The 23,052-nt window shown below is 34.5% G+C and overlaps 1 long non-coding RNA gene across 1 annotated transcript in view; it reads left to right on the top strand.

Annotated features, from left to right (window-relative positions):
• The first annotated feature begins 2,420 nt into the window (after positions 1 to 2,420).
• LOC140001760 (uncharacterized) overlaps positions 2,421 to 23,052 on the top strand; it is a 56,239-nt gene continuing 35,607 nt past the window's right edge. The window contains exon 1 of the long non-coding RNA XR_011807289.1: positions 2,421 to 2,535. This is a non-coding gene — a long non-coding RNA (uncharacterized lncRNA). The remainder of the gene's footprint in view (positions 2,536 to 23,052) is intronic.

The following is a 23,052-nucleotide window of genomic DNA, read 5'->3' on the forward strand; positions in this document are numbered from 1 at the left end:
TTATTTAAAATGCTAGCTTTGGAGCATTGCAACTTGTATGCCTTTTCCTGAAGTGGAAATCTAGATGGCTCTAATACAGCTCAAATGCACACAAATGTGACTGATAGATTTTCTTCAGATATGGCTATGGTAGTTTGTTGTCTTCCATGCCAGTGCACATTACAAGAATGACTGTTATCAGACTAGCAACAGTATTAATTTCTTTGCTGTATACTTCAGAAATAGTTTGAACTAAGCAGAGTGAACTTTTGTGTGCATTTCAGGACTGGAATAACATAAAATTCCAGCAGAGGGAACCCTGACACCTCATAATACACATTTAATGCTTGTACGAGTCTCTTGTACCTGAATGAATATTTTGTTCTCACAGAAATTTTTGGCTTTCCGCTCTATGTAAAAGCTAGTGTAAAATGTTGGACTTAAAATCGTATGTGACAAAAAATAATGTGTTTAGGGTTTTTCCTTGTCTTAGGACAAACTGAAAATAACAGAGAAAGAAGGGTCTTGTCCTAGGGAAATATAATTTATAGCATTAAAAATTCTCAAAAAAAAACTTTCATTTCTATAAAAAAATATAAAAACTACATCTTTACTCGCTCACTGTTAGAACCATTCTTCTTTTTTATATATTTTCATGTCTGAAATCTAGAGCCTATACTTTAAACAATAATTTTAAAAGAAGACGCTAAGAACTTTAGAGTGCACATTCAGTAAGTTTGCAGATGACACCAAGTTATGGGGAAGTGTCAGTCACTTTCAATCTGACAGAGGCTAAGAAGGCCCTGCAGAGGGACCTGGACAGGTTGGATCGATGTGCAGAGGCAGTGGGATAAGGTTCTACATGGCTAAAGTCCTGCACTTTGGCCACAACAACCCCATGCAGTGATACAGGCTTGGGGATGAGTGGCTGGAAAGCTGTACAGAGGAAAAGGATCTGGGGGTTTTGGTTGATGCTCACCTCAACATGAGCCAGCAGGGTGCCCAGGTGGCCAAGAAGGCCAATGGCATCCTGGCTTTTGTCAGGAATAGTACAGCCAGCAGGACCAGGGAAGTGATTGTCCCCCTGTACTCTGCTCTGGTGAAGCCACACCTCAAGTACTGTGTTCAGTTTTGGGGCCCTCACTACAAGAAACACATCGAAGCAATGAAAAGGGGACGTAGGAATTCAGACACTTATCGACAGCATGCTGGACTATGAAGGCTTTATTCCCAAACACGTATATCGTACCACAAAGTGGCAGCAATCTGTCAATCTGTGTCATAATGTCACATGCAGATTTGAAAGAAGAATGTTAAAGACAGGAGTATGGATTTATACAGCCCATGCACATCTGGTTCTGGGAAAAAAATGAACTCAAATCACCTCTGGCTGGACAAAACCCAATGGTTATCATTTGTATGCAGCTTTCTTTAAAAGGCTTTTTTTTTTTTTTTTTTTTTTTTCATTCTGAATACAATTTAAGGAACTGATTACCACAGTAACTGATTGCTTCATCATCTGCAACAAGTGTAGTTTTACATAATTCCTGTGATATAGAGAAATTGAGAAATTCTTATTATTCTGAGTTTAAGTCTAGTTAAGTCTAGTTAGTCATGGCTCCTCAAAGATACCATAGCTGTGTAACTAGCTGCCATTCCAGAGGAAATGGATACTTTTGACTTGTGCAAGGTCATGTGGAAACTGAACCCAGGTTCTACATCCCAAGTTAAGCAGTAAACCTCTTCTTCCCAGACAAGATGGACCTATCTTCTTATGTTTTTCTTCATATTCAAAGGAGCTGTACTTTTGGGGCTTTGTCCTGCCCTTGATTGCACAGGCACTGTTAGAGAAAGGAAATTTCACAGCTCCATAAAAATGATAATACAAGTAAGGGTTGCATAATCTGATTTTGTATGACAGACTTCATGAGACTTACTATGACATTCCTAATTATTTTTGTCTCCAGACTATGGAAACAAAAACAAACAAACAAACAAAACCAAAAAAGCAAACCCTTTCTCAGTAAAGAGATACGAATTACATTAGAAGCTGAGTCCTCCATTGAGCCTTCTTCTGAAATTACCAAAATATTGAGTTCCATGAGCTGTGTCTTTTACAGATTTTTGCATCTTTTCTCACAATTACTCTCAAGTTTTCTATGGTACCTATGACTGTATTGACAACCTTCTTTAATACCCCCAGTTTCTGCCATGTCTTTAGGTGCCCCATGATTCCTGCAACTACTGTCTAGCTACTGTCTATGCATACATGCTGTCTTTAATCCAGGTTGCATGTGTGGATTGTTTGGATTGATATATTTTGAGTTTATGATCTCATGCATAGTAATGTTTCCTTCTATAATGATATTCCAATTTTCTCTTGTCACAAGACACCTTTTTTTTTTTTTTTATATAAACAATGCACATTCCCATGTCTTTCAGGTCTCTTGTCCCTGCCCTGTGCGTTTGAAATCAGCTTGAAATGATTATCGGAGAACTGCCAGATGGACAGATGGACTGACACATGGTACAATAATATAAGACACATTTTCTGAGGTGAGAAAGAAACAAATAATGTTTCACCTTCCCCTCCTCTCCCCCACCCCCTGAAATGTCAGTCAGCGGGCTGTAGATAGAAATATAATGTTTAGACAATGTTTACAAAAGTAACTGTGATTATTCCTGAAAAAAAAAAAAACATATATATTTGTTCTGAATAACTCCAGTGGTATTTCTAAAACTCAATTGAATCAGTAAGAAGCAAAATCTTCCCTAAAGGTGTAAACTCCCTACCCTTTATTGTCTTGATTTCCTGAAGCATCATACCCTGGAGCACAAATAAATGGGAGTTGAAATTCCTTTTCTCTTATAACAATTTTTATCAATTTTCAGTTGCAATGGCATCTGTGTTCTAAGTAGCTCTGAAATTTTGTTATTTCAGCCAGTACAAGAAAATGTACTTCATAAAATTCCCAGAGCAGTATACAAAGAAACAGGAAAGACCAATAAGACAGCAATGTGTTACCTAAAGGCAAGTCAGATTTTCAAATATAATCCCTTTGTCTCCTACTCACATGTACACACACCCACATCACAAACTTGGTACCTGTAGCCTATGAGTTCTTATATCAGAGAGCACTATGATCTAAATTAGCACTATGATTTAAGTGTGCAAGTGTATTTTGCTGAAGCAAACTTTGCAACAGAAAATGCTAATTTTACACAATTGAAATCTACTGTTGTATAAATAAATAAATAAATAAACAAATAAATCATTTCCAGATACATTTATAGTTTCTAAAGGGAAAATGCAAATATAATCATTTGCTCTGACTTTATTGATCTAATTCAGGCTGTTTTTTGTGTTGTTGACCTGAAACAATGCATTTAATTATGACTTGATCTAAGAAAAGAATTGCAAAGTATATGAATCAATTTCATTGCTCTGTTAGCATACTGCTGTTGAACAGCAGTAAATTGTGCTTTCAGAGCGGCCATTGGGCAGTGGCCATTCAGTGGCCATTCAGATAGACTTATCTGAAGGAAGATATCTGAAATAATGCACACAAAAATCATTCTGAGTTGCATGATACTCAATAAAAGATGTTAAAAAGAATAGAAAAAAGTGGGACATCAAAGTTCCAACTAAAATTCAGATAAAACAAGGTTCCAATATGTAGCAAAGAATTTTGTTATTTAACAGACTCAAAATGAGTCATTCCAGGTTGATTCAGTAAATTGAAAGGAGACTTTATTATTTTATTTTATTTTATTTTATTTTATTTTATTTTATTTTATTTTATTTTATTTTATTTTATTTTATTTTATTTTATTTTATTAATATTTTATTTTATGTTGTTTATTTACTGGAAATTAATAACATAGTGTTGCCTGGAGAGATATTCAATGAAGACAAGCAAGAATCTGTCCACCACTTTGGTGAGCATGGCTGTTGAATAACCTGGCCACTTAACTATGTGATACAAAGTTGTCTATGAAGTTAACTCTGTCTATAACTGCAGATTAAATGATGATTCCATACTTCATATAAAAGAATTAGGGACAAAAAAAAAAAAAAAAAAAAAAAATCACCTGTCTTGGTGGTATGGTGGTATCACCTAAATAAAATGGAGTTAAAAAATAATAAATAAATAAATAAATATATATACATATATGTATATAAAGTAAAAAACAATGAGAAAAGGTAAACAATGATTACATTTTGGTATAGTAATTGAGATATGAGAAGGAAAAACATTGCGTTAGAATTTGGTAAGTGAAGAATTAAATAGTACATAAAACAATCTGTGAAACTAATTCTTGCTATCTTTGCCTTGAGCCTCAGTCTGAGATAATGGGTAAAATGTGTATGTAACCACCAATGAAAATTAACATGACTCAAGCTCACTGGTTTTAAAGATTCGGTGTATGTGACATATTTGACCACTAGAGGGAAGCACTTAACCGAGCTATAGCAGTTTATGGCCTTGAAGAGACAACTAGAACAGCCGCTGTAGTGACAGACTCTTTTGCATTTAGTGGCAACATTAACATTTTGCAGGGACGAAACACAATTATTGGTCTTGGAAATGTCTTATTGAAAGTAAATGTCTTATTCTTTCTATCATGGATATAAATGTACTCTAAAACTTTAGTTATCATTATGGATCATGGAAAACCGAGCAAATTATATATTAAACTAATAGCAGGCAATGTCTGTATGTCAGTTTCATCTTTTCTTCCTTTCTCCTTCAACTGATGTTTCCTAATTTAAACATGTTCTTCCTTTAGTGCAAGTAAAAGGAAAAAATCTTTAGGGCTGAATCACCACCTTCTGTAGTTTTTATTTCTGGCCTGACGTGGTAAAAGAAAGTCTTGTCTGAAGAAGCTTTTTTTACTCTATGCCAGAGTTAATGACTATAACATATTGGATCTCATGCACAATTCATGAGAGCTGATTTAGCATTAATGCAGGTGCATAGAATGGCTCAAGCTGTTCACCTGCTCTCCCTGATGGAGGCAAAATGCTGCCATGACTTGTAACAAGAAGAAACTGGAGGAATGAATCAGGGAGATAAAATATATAATGTATATATAAATGTAGTTTAAAATGCATTGTAAATGATTTGTACGTAGCTAGTCAAACACCTTTCTCTAGTGGCAGGCTAATCTTCTAGTCAATGCTAAAACACAAGGCTAGATTGTCATCCTGTTGGCAACCCTCTGAAGCAAATTAGGACTTGATCCTTCTGCCAGTGGAATCATTGGCAAGCAATCATATGCACAATATGCTGCTTCAAATGCAATCAGAAGGAATGTACATTTGATCTAGCTGGATAAAACTCTTCAACTGATAATCACCAACTAACTTGTGATGTTGCTAACTTGTCACTTCTCTAATTTTCTCCTAAAATGTAGCAAGAAATTCTAGCAAAGTGAGATTTGTCTCCTTGTCTATTGGAAACAGCATAAGGTTTGTTGGTTGCAGTTGCTTTCAAAACTACTAACAAAATCATTTTTCTTTTAAATAAGTCTTATTATAGAGTTAGTGAATTTATAGGAATTAAATTATTTCCTTCCAAAAGTATTATTGGCAGGAATTTACCATTCCTCCATCCTGCAAATGTGTAGAAAGCCCAATAAATCTAGTTTAATTTCTAATTTCTGATTTTTAGCTTTTGTCCTATTGGAGATGTATATTAACTGGGAAAAGTAGGCTTGGATGCTCAAAGACTATATATGTTGTTTAATCTAGAAATTTAACTTTAGTATGCTTATGTTAATTAGATTTCATTCAATAAAGAAATTTCAAGTGGGATCTTAATCCTCTGAAGAGAGGATGCAAAGATTATGGAGCCAGGCTCAGGAGAGCCCAGTGACAGGGCAAGAGGCACAAACTGAAACACAGAAAAATCCAGATGAACATAAGATTTTTAATGATATTATTATATTATATTATTTTTTTTAATAGCACTGGAGGAGGTTGCCCAGAAAGGGCATATCTGCATATCTCCATCCTTAGATGCCTGCTCAGTCTGACCCTCCAATGAGTAGCAGGGTTAGTCATTACAGTTCCATTCCAACATCATCTACATGGTGATCATGGGATTCTGTAAAATTTACCATATGTAATAAATTATCACCTAGAAACTAATCCTAGGTACACTTATATGATAAATATATATGTTATTTCAAATACGACATGCACTTGTAATATCAACAAATGATAAATTTTAATAGCAAATGTTACTTATTCCACAAAAAGTGATTTTCATGATATTAAAACTTTCAAAAATGTTATACATATATGTGAGGTTAATTTTGGAACTCTTGTTCTAGTAGCATCTTTTTTCCAGACTCATGCATTAATAATGACATAATGTCACTGACGACCGGGTAGTCACTCCAAACTTTCCTGACAGATAAAGTTTAAAAGCTAATTCAATTATCAGTGTCTACAAGGTTCGGTGCCACTGATTTTATGGATACTTGCATTTGATGCCATCAGTTATTTAAAATGAGCAAGTAGTTCAAATGACACGTAAACAATCCAGAAGCTACATTGCAGGAATTAAGTACCACATAACTTCTTCATCGTCTGGAGTATGCAGTGGTATAGTTCTGCCAACTAACACTTCATACTGTACAATATAGGATATTACAGATATCTTTACTGTCTTCCAGAGAGTACAGATTTGTACAGAATTTGTCAATGGTATGCTGTACATGCGCTACTATACTGTCAGCTGGAGAGGGGTCAGAGTGGGTACAAAGAGATAAGTTTCTCACAAGAGAAGACTTTCTTTCCTGATGAGAATTGATTTTGCCCAGACTTATTTATTTACTGGAAATTCTAATAGATCCAAATCATGATAAAGCATTGTTATAAAAACTTCTAGACATGTCTAATATGGAAGGTAGTGTGTATATATAACCATTGGTCAGTAACGGTCTAACTTGATCTTCATAATATTCCTAAGTCTAACCTGCAACAGGACACGTCAATAATATTACTACTGTCACCATAACTTCCATTATCTGTATCATTTTCTTGGGCCTAAAAAAAAAAGTTGTGAAGTGACAAGATAACATCATCAATTTATGGGGCCTGAGCAAATCTCTATTTCAAAATACTGATTCATTTCATTTCCTATGAATTTAACTTCTAATTCTATGTTATTGTCTGTCTATCCCTTAGCTTCCTTATGTACAATAAAAACTTAGTCAACCAGACACAACCAGCTGTAATACTGTTTACTGTGACCTGAAAGTAAGTCCTAGGCAGCCTGTTCTGTTTTGAATGACTAAGACTGAACTTACAGTACCAGATCTTTTCTAGAGCCAGTATAGTAAAGGACTAGTTTAAATGTCTGGCTTTGATCTATGCACTAAGCATTTCAGGACACTGTCTCACCTAGTGGAAACTAACCTTTAGTCAAGACAGAACGTCATATATATATATATATATATATATATATATATATATATATATATATATTTGTCTTTTTCATGATATCCTGTGTGTAAAACAAGCTTCAAGTTTGAGCTTTGAATATGAGATGGAAATAGAGACCACTGTATGCATGATTCTTTCTATAATTCTATATTGTTATCAAATAAAGGGAATAGAATATTACCACAGAGAGTAACATTTCAAACTATGTAGCCTGAAATTTTTAAGCCTAGACAAGAGGGCGATAGAACTGAAACTACATTAGGGATGACCCAACTACAGGTCTTGGGACTATTTTGCTCATATTATCCCAGGGAGAATTGTATGGATAGCCTAAAATTATTATCCAAAAGTAACTATATTTTAGGATTGACTAAATAGATCTTTAGGTTTCATTAAATTTATCTAATTAGAACTCTATTGATGGTAATGGGAGTTTAGCTTGCATGTAAACATCTAAATTTAGATGTCTTAATCTGTGAGCTGTACCACTCAGGATGACTATATTGTTATGAAAAGGCACCCAAGACAGCTTTAAACTTTCTGGCTTGGGTAAGTCTAATCTAATTTCACAGCAACATAGCATGTAGTTCAGAATAATATCCTGCCATGAAGAGCGACTACAGTATAGGCTATTCTGGAGATCTTGTTTTTCTTTACTTTATGTGATAAAACTTTTATCATTGACTTAAATGGGATGTTATCTGGTAAGCAAGATGTTTGCCATTCTTTGCTACAGAACCTTGATACAAAAAGTATTTATTCCTTGGGCACTAGTCCTAGTGATATAGAATTAATTCAGTTGAGGAAATCCTGGCCAATTTGATGAAAGTATGGCATGGTGTAATGACATTATAGTACTTTTTATTTCATTTTTATTGTGTAACATTGTTTCATTTTCTTGCATGAGTACTGAACTTGAGTGAGGTTGTGCAATGACATGTGCTTATTGCCATGGTTGGCTTCTGTTAAATCATTATTCATAGTGCATTAAAATATTAAAAGTTATTCGTGCCTCAAATGTGCAACATTATAATTACTGCTGCAACTCTGCCACCACACTTGTTTTTGGTAACCTTTTTGAATACCTTTCTCAATAACTTTTCTTTATAATTTTATCTAGTATTAATTAAGAATATGTTTATATATATATTCTAAATTATTAATAACACAAATCATTCTAGTGATGGAACAGAACCGTGGGCACTTTTTAAAATTGACTTGATATTCCTCTTTCTTACTTTTTGTTCCGTAGCAAAACAACTTTCCCTCTCATTCAGACACTTTTCCTTGGAGATTTATTTATCCTTTCATTGATTTACCAAAGCGAAAACATTCTTGTAGGATGTCACAGAAATTTGAAAGTAACCAATTTACAAATATGCCTCTTCATTGATTGTCAGTAACTTATTCTGTCTTTTGTATTTATGATAAGAAATTCTGGGTAATTTTCCTAGATTTAATAATTTGTGTTTTCTTTACTTCTTTGTAAATGAATAAAAAAAAAACATCTTAAGTTCTTTGAAGACCTGCTTTGAAAAACTGCATTTATGGCTAGGACACCATTTAGATTATATTGGAATTCTCCAGGTTTTAGTTTCAGCAGGTACTTATCTGTTCTGTTACTACTGCTACATTGCTGGACTTCACTGGAGGGGCCATAAGTGGCCATTGGAATGGGCAGTTAAGCAAAAAGCTTGCAAAATTCTTATTCTAGGCAAGTGCAGGTGACCAGAAAGGATATGCACAGAACGCGCTACCTCTGTGCTATCATCTGAAACTATCATTTGCAATTGTGTATTGTGGCTCTTAAAATTTCAAATGTGCAGGGCAGTATTTCTAGTGATCAACCTATATGCATTCTAACTTAAGCTATTTTTGGAAAAGATTATGTTTCAGTCTAAGATGACCTCTGTTCTTCCACTACTTTTATTTATTTATTTATTTATTTATTTATTTATTTATTTATTTATTTATTTATTTATTCATTTAGCAATCCACTAATTTGTATAGTTAGGCACATTTTTTATTTTATTCCTTTTTCTGTTATTCTCAGATAAACCACTCATGAAATTTAACATCATTGTCACCTCTTCAGTGCAGCTGGGGATATACTGTGAGACACTGAATTCTTCTTCTTCTTCTTCTTCTTCTTCTTCTTCTTCTTCTTCTTCTTCTTCTTCTTCTTCTTCTTCTTCTTCTTCTTCTTCTTCTTCTTCTTCTTCTTCTTCTTCTTCTTCTTCTTCTTCTTCTTCTTCTTCTTCTTCTTCCTCTTCTTCTTCTTCCTACTACTTGGAGAATACATGGAGACTGCATGGAGACTGGAATGACTTACATAAAGAGTGAACCTCTACAATTACTTGGATGAATTCTACCATAAATCCTTTGACTGTAGGAACAGTGCCCTTCTTTCTGAACCATGAAATAATTCTAAATAAGATGACAAAGCATACCTAAGCAACTGCTGTATGTTCCAGAATAAGTTCAAATAATCATTTTCCTTTTCATTTAATTACGCCAAATATTGAAATTCTGGAGATACCTGACTCAGCTACCTATTTTGTATACTCATCATTTGTATGAATGTTTCCAACTCAAAACTTTTCTATGATTCTGTGATTTTATGAATACTGCTCTGTATTCTACTACCCTACTATTCAGTGGCACAGGATTTCAGAGTGGACCACCACACATTATTTATGATCTCACATTATATTATTTGCATATAAACTACACTAATAAACCATTGTCTGGTAAAGGAGGTTCCAAAATATCAGACATATACCCAGTTTCAGCTACTGACTTATAAAAATCCCTTCGACCAGAAAAGAGTTCCAGGGATTCTAACTTGTGATTTGTATTCTCATTATATTTAACAACTCTTTACACAATCCATCTAGGTCAGTTTAAATGAATGCCTTGTTGCTACTTAGGTGATTATGGGTTGCAACTCATTTAATGTGCCCAATGATTCATGTTTAATTTATTGAACTTAATGAAGTATCTGAGTAAGCTATGCATGTGTAGTACTTAAAATGCATGCACACCAGCACATACAACCCTATGCAGTATTTTGCTTAAGTAATCGGTTATTGATGTGTTAGAATTTGAGATATCATGTGACATTTTATGTCACTCTTTATTTTCATCCTGCTTGCAGTAATGAGTCTGCCTGGGTTGACTGGCTAGCTCTCAGAAGCCCTACAGCTTCTATGCCAACAATAATAGTTCAGAATGAGTCCAGTTCTATGAATTTGTTACCTGGGCATCTGTCACAAGCCACTAATTTGTGTTTGCATCTTATTTTGTTGTTGTTGTTGGGAAACTAATTAATGAATGCTCTTTGTTTACAGCTGGAGGTATGAATCTTCCTTCAATATCTGACAAATCAAAGGGTATTTGAGTAATACTCAATGTCTTCTGTAGAGATGTTCTTTCTGTATGATAAGGGTACAAAGGGTATACCTGTATGATTCTCTGAATCTCATGTACTTAAGTTTTTCATTAATGTGATGAGAGTGGACACTGCATCAGAGAAATCTGAGCTCTCTTAAAATTCAGAAGTTAAGGCCATTACTTTTGGCAGACATATATTTTTATGCTATTAGTCTATTCTGTTCCCAAGACTGTGCTTTCAGTTTTCATCATGATATAAAACCCTTGCAAGACAGAAGGATAAAAGAATCATGTTTAAATTATCTAGCAAAAATGTTCTTGGCTTAATGAAATCCACACTACCAGAAATGTTTTTTACCTTAAACACACTCCTTTCTTATCTCTAAACCACAGTATACACACTTGTGTTTGATATCGTAGATAAGAGGGAATTCAAGGGGGAATTAATTTGGCATTCTTATCACCAAGTTCCAGAATTTTTTCTTCCCTCTATCCAAATGGCCAAATTCTGCTTTTCTTACTCACCAAATGCTGTGACTCTTATATGCTGTATTTTATGTTATATATAAAGTATATATATAAGGTATATATATGTATAAAGTATATATACATATAAAGTATATATATATATAAAGTATATATACATATATACTTTGTGTGTGTGTGGTTTTGACAAACCCTCAAACTAGGAAGCAAGGAAGACTTCACCGTAATCAATTTCTATTTCTAAATTCTGCTGAAATACCTCACAAAAAGAAATAGTTATCTGCAAGATTTTGTATATTCCATCTGCTGAATATCTGGATTTTAAGCAGTGAAATATAATTCAGTATAACTTTTTCTTCCCAAATAATTCCTAAGTCAACATACTATAGTGTCTGACTATTGGAATGCACTAGTTGTAATGTTAACAAATAAACCTCAGGTCCCCAAGGAATAATGGTAATTCTATCCTTATATTTACACAACTTACTCTAAGTTATACCCCATAGTGGGTCAGAAAATGTTAAGTGCAAAGCAATATGACTTACAGCACATCAAAAATATTCACATATATGCTGGAAAGGTGTCTAGCAAAGGCATCTATCAAAGAGATCCAGATCCTAGATTTTTTTTATTAATAATTATTTTCTTATGTGTAAATTTAGTGCAAATAATTTTATTGGCACCACAAACATATATAGCTTATAAAGCTAAGTTATCAACTTAGCTTCAAGAGAAGAATTTGCTGGCGTAACAAATTCTTTTGCATTAAGTTTTAGATTATTTTCAGAATCATTTCAACAGTTGTCTAGCAGAGGTAAAATGGCATAGTTCTGCCATCAGTGTTATATCTTATGTCAACTGACATGCCAACCCTTGACTTGTATTTATTCAGAAACATTTCAAAGGCTTTACACATTCATCTGTCTAAAATCAAGCTGAAGCTACACAAACGTATAGCCAAATACCTACACACAAGCCAAGCTTGAAATGACTCCCTGGTCTTTAACTGTAATGATTCTGAGAAAATGGGTTGCCTTATGGAAATTTTTCTACAAGACAGAAAAAAAAAAAAAAAAAAAAATCCTGTTGCCCTAAACATATATTGCAGTTAAAAAATGAGAGGATAATGGCAAACCTCAGTGCTATTAATGCTTTTGTGTTACTGAGAATTCCTTTTTGGATGTTATAAGTGATAGCAAGATCAGAAACACATCCATGTGAAGGTAAATTTTGATGTCATTTTAATATTTTTTTTTTTATTATTTTTTTTTAAGCAAAATTCCCAAGTTCTCTCTTTTGCAAAGGCTGGGCTTTCTATACCTTCAGGAGTTAAGTTAAGGTTAGGGAGAATAGGTAAGGCAGTTATTGCTCCCAACTGCAAGTTTATGTCCTCTACAGTGAATTTACATGTCTCCAGGTAATGCCTCTTCCTTGTCTTATGCAGATTTGTCAGCTGTTCCCCTATAATGTCTTTCTGGCTCTCCTGTCATTCTCAAATCTTGCTTCTGCAGATTTTGAGGATTCAGGTAGACATAGGGAAGGATTTAAGCAAATCCTTAATAAACACAAAAGACAGTGAGCTAGGTACTATACTGAATAACAGGGCAAAACTACTATTTCTTCACTATTTCACCATGCTTTCAGATCTGTGAAGCTGAGCTAAGCAACACTAACCATAATGAATTTGTATTGCCTACATGTTGACTGTCATTTAAAGACAGACCTCGAAATTATTTAGAGGTGAAGCATCCATCATAAAATGTGAACTAACTGTCTCCTTTTCAGTTACAATGATAAGAACTCCTTTTGACCCTAAAGAAAGTTTGGAAAGTCCTAGCTGGTAGATATTCTTTCTCCAAGACCAAGAAATAGAATAGTTCTGTAATGAATGTAATAAAGCCCTGTACCCTATATCCAGATGGTTCACTAACAAGCAAGTAGGAGCTAGAATCCATCACCTATCCAGCAGTATCCAGAGCAGTAGTACGTTGCTACTTGAGCATCTGGATAAAATTACTTGCTATTCTGTAAATTTCCTCTAGTGTCTAGGAAAAGTTCCTTAACTAACTGAACATTAATGATTCTATGATTCTATGATTCTAACTGATATTCTATTTCACATTTATAAAGTGACGTCAGTAGTTATAATAGTATTGGCGAATAAATGCATTACAGATTTTGTATGTCTCAGCTACTATGGTAATAGAAGCAATATAATTTCTATAGAGAAAAAAAAATTGCTTTGTTTTGCAATATGACAAATTATGACAAATAATCCATGACTGAACCTGATCTTTAGAAATATCTTTGAAGTATATTGTACCATTTCTTTCTCTTGTGAGAGTCTTGGGTTAGTTACGTTCTGCCTGTATTGCCTCTAATAGAGAGTTTATTGTCCTAAATGCATCTTCATTGGCAACAAGGTTTTCAGTCTGAGTTTCCTGGCCGCAGCCTACTGGTTTCAGAAATGATATATTTCAATTGCTGCGAGAGATGGACCTCTAATTGCCTTTCCTGATGATGTCAATATATATATTACACGTATTTGTTAAATTGCTCAGCAACACTTAGCAGTATATATCCTGTGAGAAGTCAGTTTCATTTCATGCTACACAGCTTTTCTTTCTTCCTTTAACTCTATACAATGGCTTAGCTCCCTGTTCACCTCTATGTGCTGGGGTTGTGTGATCAGAACAACAGTAGATGCAATCAAACTCACAATTAGACCATGATTCACATTATGTAAAAGATTCATCATTCCAATTGATGTGAAATGACATGTGATCTCTAGGCACTGATTGCACAAGGCTTTAATCTCTCCACACACTGAACTCTGTACCTTCAGTGGTTCAGCAAATCTTAGTTGTAATCATTTTTCAACTATTGCCTTTCCATGATTTCATTATGAAGAGTATAACAATGAGGTCTTTTTCTACTACTTCTTTTAAATGTCAGAGAGTGCTGATTACACAGTTAGCATTCTGATAGTTGACCTTTTGGGTGCAAATGGTATGAGACTAGTGTTTTTTACCATTTGGGGGTTAGGTGACAGGTGGCTTTTTTTTTTTTTTTTCTTTATCCTAGCATTCCTCTTTCCCTTCTTGGCACACTGGGTCAATCACTTACAAACTTTTTGAAGACAAGTGCATAGTGGTTTCTTTTAGGAGCTCAATCCAAAAAGCAGATATTTTTGGTAATTTCTTAGGTGAACAGGCATCTTAGGTTAGAAGACTTCTAAATGCCAATGTTCAGGAAAAGTGACTCCTAACCATAGCCTACATCTTCCCTAAAATTACTGGAGATACCAAAAATAAGACTCTATATTGACATCTCTGGAAGACTTCAAGTATCTTTTCTCTGGCCTGAGCAGTGAGTTACCAGTGCAGGTGTATGTGAGATGTGAAGGAAAAGCATAGCTCTGCATAATGGCTACTGATTGGAAACTGCAGCGATTTAACAGGCAGGGGGTTTCCAGCCTTGAATCCTAAGTAAAGGAGTTTTTGTCTTTAACGCCTGTGAATGACAATGGATACATAGATGCTAATATGTAAGACTAAACTCTCTTTCAAAGAACTGAGTGGCACTTTTTTCAGTTGTGAATACTTTATCCAGATGAAAAATCCTTTGAGATATATATATCAAAATTAAAAAAAAAATAAATCAGAAATATGTAAATTGTTGTGGTTTTGGTCAAGAATTGAAAACATTTATTTCTAGAACTGTAAAAAATAGTTTTCAGCTATTTTGTAATTCAGGCTGTCCTATATTTTTAAGTAGGAAATGCAGATTATTAATGATCAGCCATAAGCTGTAGTCATTTGCTTCTGATAGACTATTTTGAAACTATTCAAGCCCAGAGTTCTTTTAATTAACTATTTTTTTCTTCAGGATCAAAGAGAACTAGAGCCAAAATCCACCGGAAGTAGGAGATTAGATAAGGCTTACAGATACCAAAAATAATATTTTGTAGTTGGAAATACCATTTTCTGCTCACACATGCTGTAGCACAAAAGCTACATTTCCCAACCAGAATTACAACACACGAAAGATGTTCTGGAGACCTCCTGAATTCCAATAGGAACTTTGCTGTTGTTGTTATTTCTAACACTACTGAAAACTGGGTTCAGATGCTGTAAAATTGGAGATCAGATGAATTTTTCAAGACTGAAAAAAAAAAAAATCATTTGGGATTTTCTTTGCTTGCTTGCTTGTTTGTTTTCTCACAGATGCAAATAGTGTGTTCTTATGGATCATATCTGTTACCACAGGTTAAGACTTTTGTCTGATGAAGATTTGGATTCCATTTCACACTCCTGTGATTTGACTCCAGTTTGCACACCACTAGTAAAGCCTCTCAAATCATGGTGTACTGAAGCTTTCTTTATATATATAGCAACTCTGAAACGCTTAATTCATAAAAACTAGTGCATGTGTTGTAAGCTAAGCAGAGTGATACAGGAAGGTCAAATCATCTTGTCCATCTTAAAATTGTTGACTCAGTTTTTAAAGCCTTTGCCTAAAAGGCTTTCTCTATACTTTTACACTTGATCTTGTAGTCTTCACTATTGACAGGAGGAATAAAAACTCATCAATCTCCATGGAGCTTCAATGCCTTTGGAAAATTGCTTGCTCACTTACAGTCACCCTTTAATAACACTATGCCATACTATCTGAGTATTATTACCTATTACTAGGTAAGTAACATGGCAGATCTGTGGCAGAGCTGAGCCTTGTATAAATGCATTTACAGTTTTTTAATTTAAATTTAATTTTAAAAGTTTTATTATTTTTTAAAATTTCATATTCATGACCTATTCTTTTAAGTTCTTGTCTTTCTAGCAACAGGATTAAAAAGTGACATTTACTAGCAAAAGTCTATATATTTTCTTTTGTTTCTAGAAAACAAAATTTCTTTTCTAAGAAAATAAATCTTATGGGAGGGAATAAAAAAATCAATCTTTGCTCACTCAAAAAAATAAATGGGGCATTTCTACAAATATTCTGTCTATTTGTCTATCAGTTTGATTAATTACTTAAGACTGGAAGAACAAGGACAACAGCAGTGATTTCCCCTGAGAAATAAATGTGATTCACAAATACAGTAATTCCCCCCCCCCCAAAAAAAAGATTCAATTTCTCAGCAGTTGTAAATATGTAGAAATACCTCACTTGTAGCTTCATTTATTGTTATTAATATTTATTATTAATATTGTTTTCAAGTTACTGTAGCTATATAAGGAACTGGACTCTTTCATTGCAATTTTTCATTGCTTTTGGAAAATATTTAATTGGGTAATACTTGATTTTAATTAATCAGACAATAAAAGTCAATGAGCAGCTGAAAATTCTCTGAAGCACTTCTGTTTGCAAAGCACTATGTGGATGGTTTAACTTTAAATGTCATGTTGCCTTTATTTATTTATTCTGCCCTAAGTGGACGATTTTTTTTTTCAAAATAGAAATAGTTTTATTTATTTATTAATTTTTATATTTATTTATATATTTATATATTTATTAATTTTATTTATTTATTTATTTATTTATTACTTTAAAAGTTTTATATATGTTTTAGGGAGTGGACATATGATTCTCAGCTATGAGATTATTGTAATTTGGCAAGTTGCTTCTGATCCATATGAAAATGGTGGACAAGTCTCAAAGTCTCTTAGGTGGGAACATCCTCCTCCTAATGCTTCATCCTAGAATTTTATTTGCATATTACCTTTAGTGTCTTGACAGAGGCTATATAGGCATATGGAAGATAAGATTTAATAATAAGAGATAAAATGAAGTAAATCAGTACTTATATAGTAAATCTAAGCCTGATCAAAATATTATCTCTTAATTCTTGAACAAAAAATCTTAATTCTTGAAACAGAGAATCAGATGTCATGATCAGAGCATTTTTAAACACATAATACAGACTTAATTTTGACATGTGGGCTTGGATTTACAGAAAATTAGCTCATCTGCCCTGGAGAGAGTCTTATGACACAAACAGAAAAACACTTAGGCTCATGCTCAACTTAAGCATTAGATACCACTATTGAAGTCTATGAAACCAATCTGGTAATTAGTATGTAAGTGTTTTGGTTTTTTTTTTTTTTGGATAATGACCACAGAATAGATGAGCAGAAGGACAAAATTAATATTCTGGGAGAAGTTCACTTGCATCTAGAGAGAGATCCTCCAAAAAAAAAAAAAATCGCAAAACAATAACAACAACAACAAACCACCAACAACGAACAACAACAACAAACACCACCATCACAACGACAAAACAGCATTTGCCTGTGGTTTGGATTCCTGGACATGGAATTCTTGTGCATGTAAAAAATCTGTAGTATGTCTCCTGTTGTGATATGGGAGTAGCTTCATAAGCTCAGTGCTGTTCTTAGCCTTATGTATTTCCATTTCCAATTCCAGTCTTCAATAAGGGAGAAAAAATGGTATAACTAATGACACAGACTTAGGAGAGATCACTCATCTATTTAGCATATGTAGATATTTCACTGGTACTATTTAAATGGCCAAAATCTATCCCAAAGGCCATTTACAAGAAAACACTCAGCTGGCCATTCGATTTTGATAGATGTAATTTTTTTTCTAAATGAGCTTGACGTTCATTATAATAGAAACATATGTCGATGGTAACAGTGTTGAGGGCCATGTGCCAACCTTCCTTTGTTGCTGCTGATTGAACACTGGAACCCTGACTATGTTCTGGCTGCTTCCAGCTAGGACTGCAGATGTTGATTTTTGCTCTTCTACTCACTGAGCGATAGACACATCCAATTATACCTATCACTAACGGGAATCTTTATGCACTTGTAATTTATTTCTTAATCAAAACAAATCTATAGATGGAAATTGAGGTTAAAAGATCATGTTTCATGTGTGAACATATGATATTAATTATTAATTTTCCATTTCTATTCAACCATGATTTGCCAGTTCTTCTCTGTTGATTGCAGCCATCTGTTGCACCATCACTTTGCAAGGGTCGATCTTTAGATGCATAGCACTATCAGGAGATAAAATTTTCTTAGCGTTCCTTCAGGAAGAATTTAGAGATAAAATATAGAAATTTAAATTTAAATTTAGAAACACTGTAATCACTAAGGGTCTCTGTAGCACAGTAATCTCTTCATATTTTCACCAACCTTTTCCTCGAACCCTAGCAGGTGTAATGCTGGTAGAGTTTGTCAGCTCTATTTTCCATTGAGCACTTCAAACAAAATCAGCTGGTGGTATGGGACTACCTAGGGAGTCACCTAAAAATAACACCTTAGGAAAAAAGTGAACACTTGTTGAACTGTTGATACCTAGCAGGTGCTTTCAGGACTTGTGCCACAGTCCTGAGAGTACCATCAGACTCTTATATCTCTTCCCTACTCCTAGTGGTTTAGCTGGCAGTCTTCGAGGTCTCAGATATGGTGTCACTGCGTAAACTTGGGTTAGACTTTTGTGAAATAAGCTGTGTGAGAAAGAACTAAAAGAAGGCTCATCTGCGATCTTCACCAGTGGAATCCCTGTCCCTTGGCTGAATTTAAGCTCAGGTTTGGCCCTTGCCTGGGCTATGCCACAGGTATGGCTGTGCCTGGCCTTGTATCTTGCTGCTCCTGACCCTGTCTTGCTGACTTACCTTGTCTTGACTGCACACCTGCCTCATCCCCGAGGACTTGTCTGGAGATCAATAGACTGGCTGATGATGTTGGCTATCATCAGAGTGTTGCTCTTCTTGTTTGGGTCCCGTGGGACACTACCCCTGCCTGCTTTGCCATCATCCTTGCATCCTGGCTCATCTTCCCTTGTGGATCAGCCCACGTTTACTGGGGCTACATAAGAGTATAACTGACAACATAAGATTAAGAAAATGCATTCCAATAAGCCTAAATTAGTGAGTAATTACAGGAGTAAATTTTCGAACAAAAACAATATTTATTTTAATATAAGTAGAATTTTATCTCAAAATCATAGAATCATAGAATGGCTCAGGTTGGAAGGAACCTTAAAGATCATTGAGTTCCAACCCTCCTGCCATAGGCAAGGACGTCAGAAATGCTATTATACGTCTTCTTATGTATATATCTAAGATTTAACCTTTAAAGAAGAGATACATTTTGAAACTTTCTCTAAGGGCTATGGTAAAAGACCTTTACAGAATTTGGTTGCTGTCTTTCAACTCAGATGTCTACAGTCACACACCTGCCACACATTAGGCCTCTGTAAGACAGCTGGCAGAAAGCAATATGTTTGTATGCCTCAGGACCTTTCCAGACTGGTATCGTAGTGTAGATTAGTGACAAAAGTGGTATTAAACTAAGGTGTGTGACACCTCCTATGCCTCCTGCAGATCAGGCACTTTTTCTTCTGCTGACTTTGAAATTAGGGTGGTGTCATTCAGGAGAGCTTTGGAACAGACATGGGCAGTAATTTCTTAAGCTGTTGCAACAAGAGTCACTAGAGCTCATCTTCCACATTATTAAATATTAATTATATACATATACACACAGAGATATGCACACACAATTAATTCATCCCTTGTGTAATGCTGTATGCTTAAAAGACAAAGAGCCAGTGTTGGTTTTCTGTTTCTACTAAATCAGCATATTTGTCCTTAGACACAGCTACTTTATGTTTTATATAAGAATTAAACATTGTTTATAATTGCACTTTTTGATTTCATTCAGGTAGATATCCATCTGCATGAAAGAATTTACATTTTGATTTCATGCCCATTATACACATATATGCATATATGAAACTTTTGTGAACAAATTAGGCATCTGGCTCAAAAAATATGTCTACTTATGGCTAAGCAAGTGTTGTTTACTTTATACAGTTTATATGTACCTATTATCTGCACAGTTGCTTTCAAAGAAAATAGTTTCTGAACTTAAATAATATAACAAGCATTAAGACAGAATATTACTATGACCCTCTAATGCTCTTAGCTTTTTAATTTTTTTCTTAAAAACTTTTTTTTTTTAATAACTATTTGGGTTAATTACGACTGTAAAATATTTTCAAGTTCCTATACACACTGGATAATTTTGAAAGAGTATATTGTGAGTTAAATGATGTGAAAAAGTACTAAATGTTTTATAAACAAGAAAGGGAGGAAAAAATATTTTTTCCCTGGTTTCATAGGGATTGTACCAGATAATTAAAAAAGAAGTTGTAGTGGATAGCAGACTTACTATTAATGATATTTTTTTACATAGCACAGATATTGCTGTGATGCTTCCTCACTACTTTTTTCTGTTTTAAGAGCTAAGATAGAAAAACTATCAACTAACATTTTTTCTTTCTTTTTATTTTTTTAAAAAGAACAACTTTGGTAGCTACATCAGGTGATTGTCTCCCTGTACTCAGTTCTGCTGAGGCTGCACCTCGAGTACTGTGTTCAGTTTTGGGCCCCTCACTATAAGAAGGACATTGAGGCCTTGGAGCATGTTCAGAGAAGGACTATGAAGCTGGTGAAGGGCCTGGAACACAAGTCCTGTGAGGAGTGGCTGAGGGAACTCAGATTTTTTGGTCTGGAGAAGAGGAGGCTCAGGGGAGACCTTATTCCTCTCTACAGCTACCTGGAAGAGTGGGGGGCCTGGAGGTTGTCCTCTTCTCACAGGTAACTAGTGAAAGGACTAGAGGAAATGGCCTCAAGTTGTGCCAGGGGAGGTTTAGGTTGGAAATGAAGAGCCATTTCTTCTCAGAAAGAGCAGTCAGGCATTGGAACGGTTTGCCCAGGGAGGTGGTGGAATCATCATCCCTGGGGGTATGAAACCATATTTATTTTTCTTTTTTATTTTCTTCTTTATTTCTTTGTTTCTTTTTTTTTTTTTTTTTTTTTGAGAAAATGATAAAGTCACCAGCAGATAGGCAGAACAAAGGCAGGACCTTCTAGGTCCTTACTGGGTGTTGGAGCACTATCCCTGTTCCTTCCCACTAGCAAGCCCTCTGGCTGTGTTGGTCCCAGGCCTCACATAAACTGACCATTTTTGATACATGCATAGAAGAATCTCTTGCAACAAATCAATATACAGATAAAGTGTTCATATGTGCATAACTACTGTAGTGTCAATTCTCCTTTTAGTTTTTATGCTGTATTATGATGTGTCAACAAATACAGGTTATACAAGAATTCTGAGCTCCGAGGCTGCAGTGTACAGTGCTGTATTGCTAAACTTATAGTTATTTTTCCCTTATTAAGCTTTCCTAGGAAGCAGCTAGCTGATTTATTGACAGCAAAGTGTCAGAAAAAGGTAACCTCCTCCTCCAGTGTGTCCTCCCTGATGTTCCTTTTTCATGAACTGTTATCAAACCTAAGTAAGTATAACCTGTTAAGAGATCATTGTGTGAATGATAATTGTGGTTCTGACAGACCAACTACGCCTAGCTAGTGTTGTGTTGTGGTCAGAGATCATAGAAGTCAAGATGCTCTAAGATCTAAGCACTGCTTCAATTAATGACATTGATATTTCTTTAGTAATACCATTCTGGTCTCCAGAACTCCTTTGGGCAACTGGAGTTTCATAATAGTGATTCTCAAAGGAACTAGTAGGAGTGCACTGTTGGGAATCTACAGCTGATTAAATAGATCTTTCATGCTCTCTTTGTTAATAAGTGATAATAGTGGAAGTCTGGAAGCAGAATCTGGGTGGCTTGATAAATAATGATGGGAAAAAAAAGAACAATAAAGGACAAGGTGTTACAATTTGATCCAGTCTCCCTAGTATTCAGATAACACATTGTAGAAATCTTTGCTTTACTCACAGGATAGGTTGATATGTAGGGCTCTGATTCTGATATCATTTCCCACTTGTTCATGGTTATAAGACATTTCCAGGACAGCAAGGATAAAAATTACAAACTCTGTAGATGCTCAAACCAATAAAATTATGTTGAAAAAATGTTTAGTTTAGATATTTTTCTGGAAATAACCTCTCTCTTCATTTAGTTCTCTTCATTTTTATTGTTGACAGAGCTTTGCCACTTAGCAACATGGAAGAGATTAAATTGTTGGCCAATATACAACCAACAAATTGAATCTTTGGCAGGTATAAGTACTGATGTCCACCTATTGAGCCTACTTCAGTGTTAATACCTACAGCATAACCTAATCCTACCTTAAGAAGAGACTTTAAAACCATCATCTGTGATTCCAGTAATGATGGACATCACTTGAATGGAACATCTTTTATTGTGTTTTCTGTTTGTTTTCACAAGTCAACAAGGATGCACAAAGTAGTTTAGCACAAAAGAAGTACCTCTGGTGAAATTCTGCTTACAACTTTGATCATAATCCCACAGTTTTCCAGTGTCAGTTTGGGCTAGAATTCTATAAAGTAAAATTTGTTTTAGCTTTCCTTATAGCAGAAAGTGACAGTAGTCTCAAAATTTGAAACAGTTTGTCCATTTAGTGTTTAGTATAGTGTTATTATTTTGTTTTATTTTATTTTATTTTATTTTATTTTATTTTATTTTATTTTATTTTATTTTATTTTGGACTCAGTAGCTGATTAATCAGGAAGTACAATGTATACATAGAGATGAATTCCTTAGACTGGTTGCCAGAGGGGAAAGGTAAAAGCATAGAGTAGAGCTTGAGCTAGTTCTTCTGCTTTATTTTTTTATTTTTTATTTTTTTTTTCAAACTATTGTGATCTGCTCAGTTCCCCAGAGTAGGGATTTTTTGTCTCTTTTTTTTCCCCTCTGCACTAGACAGATGCATCAAC

The sequence above is a fragment of the Anas platyrhynchos genome, chromosome 2 (genome assembly GCF_047663525.1).
Source record: "Anas platyrhynchos isolate ZD024472 breed Pekin duck chromosome 2, IASCAAS_PekinDuck_T2T, whole genome shotgun sequence".
NCBI classification, from domain to species: domain Eukaryota; kingdom Metazoa; phylum Chordata; class Aves; order Anseriformes; family Anatidae; genus Anas; species Anas platyrhynchos.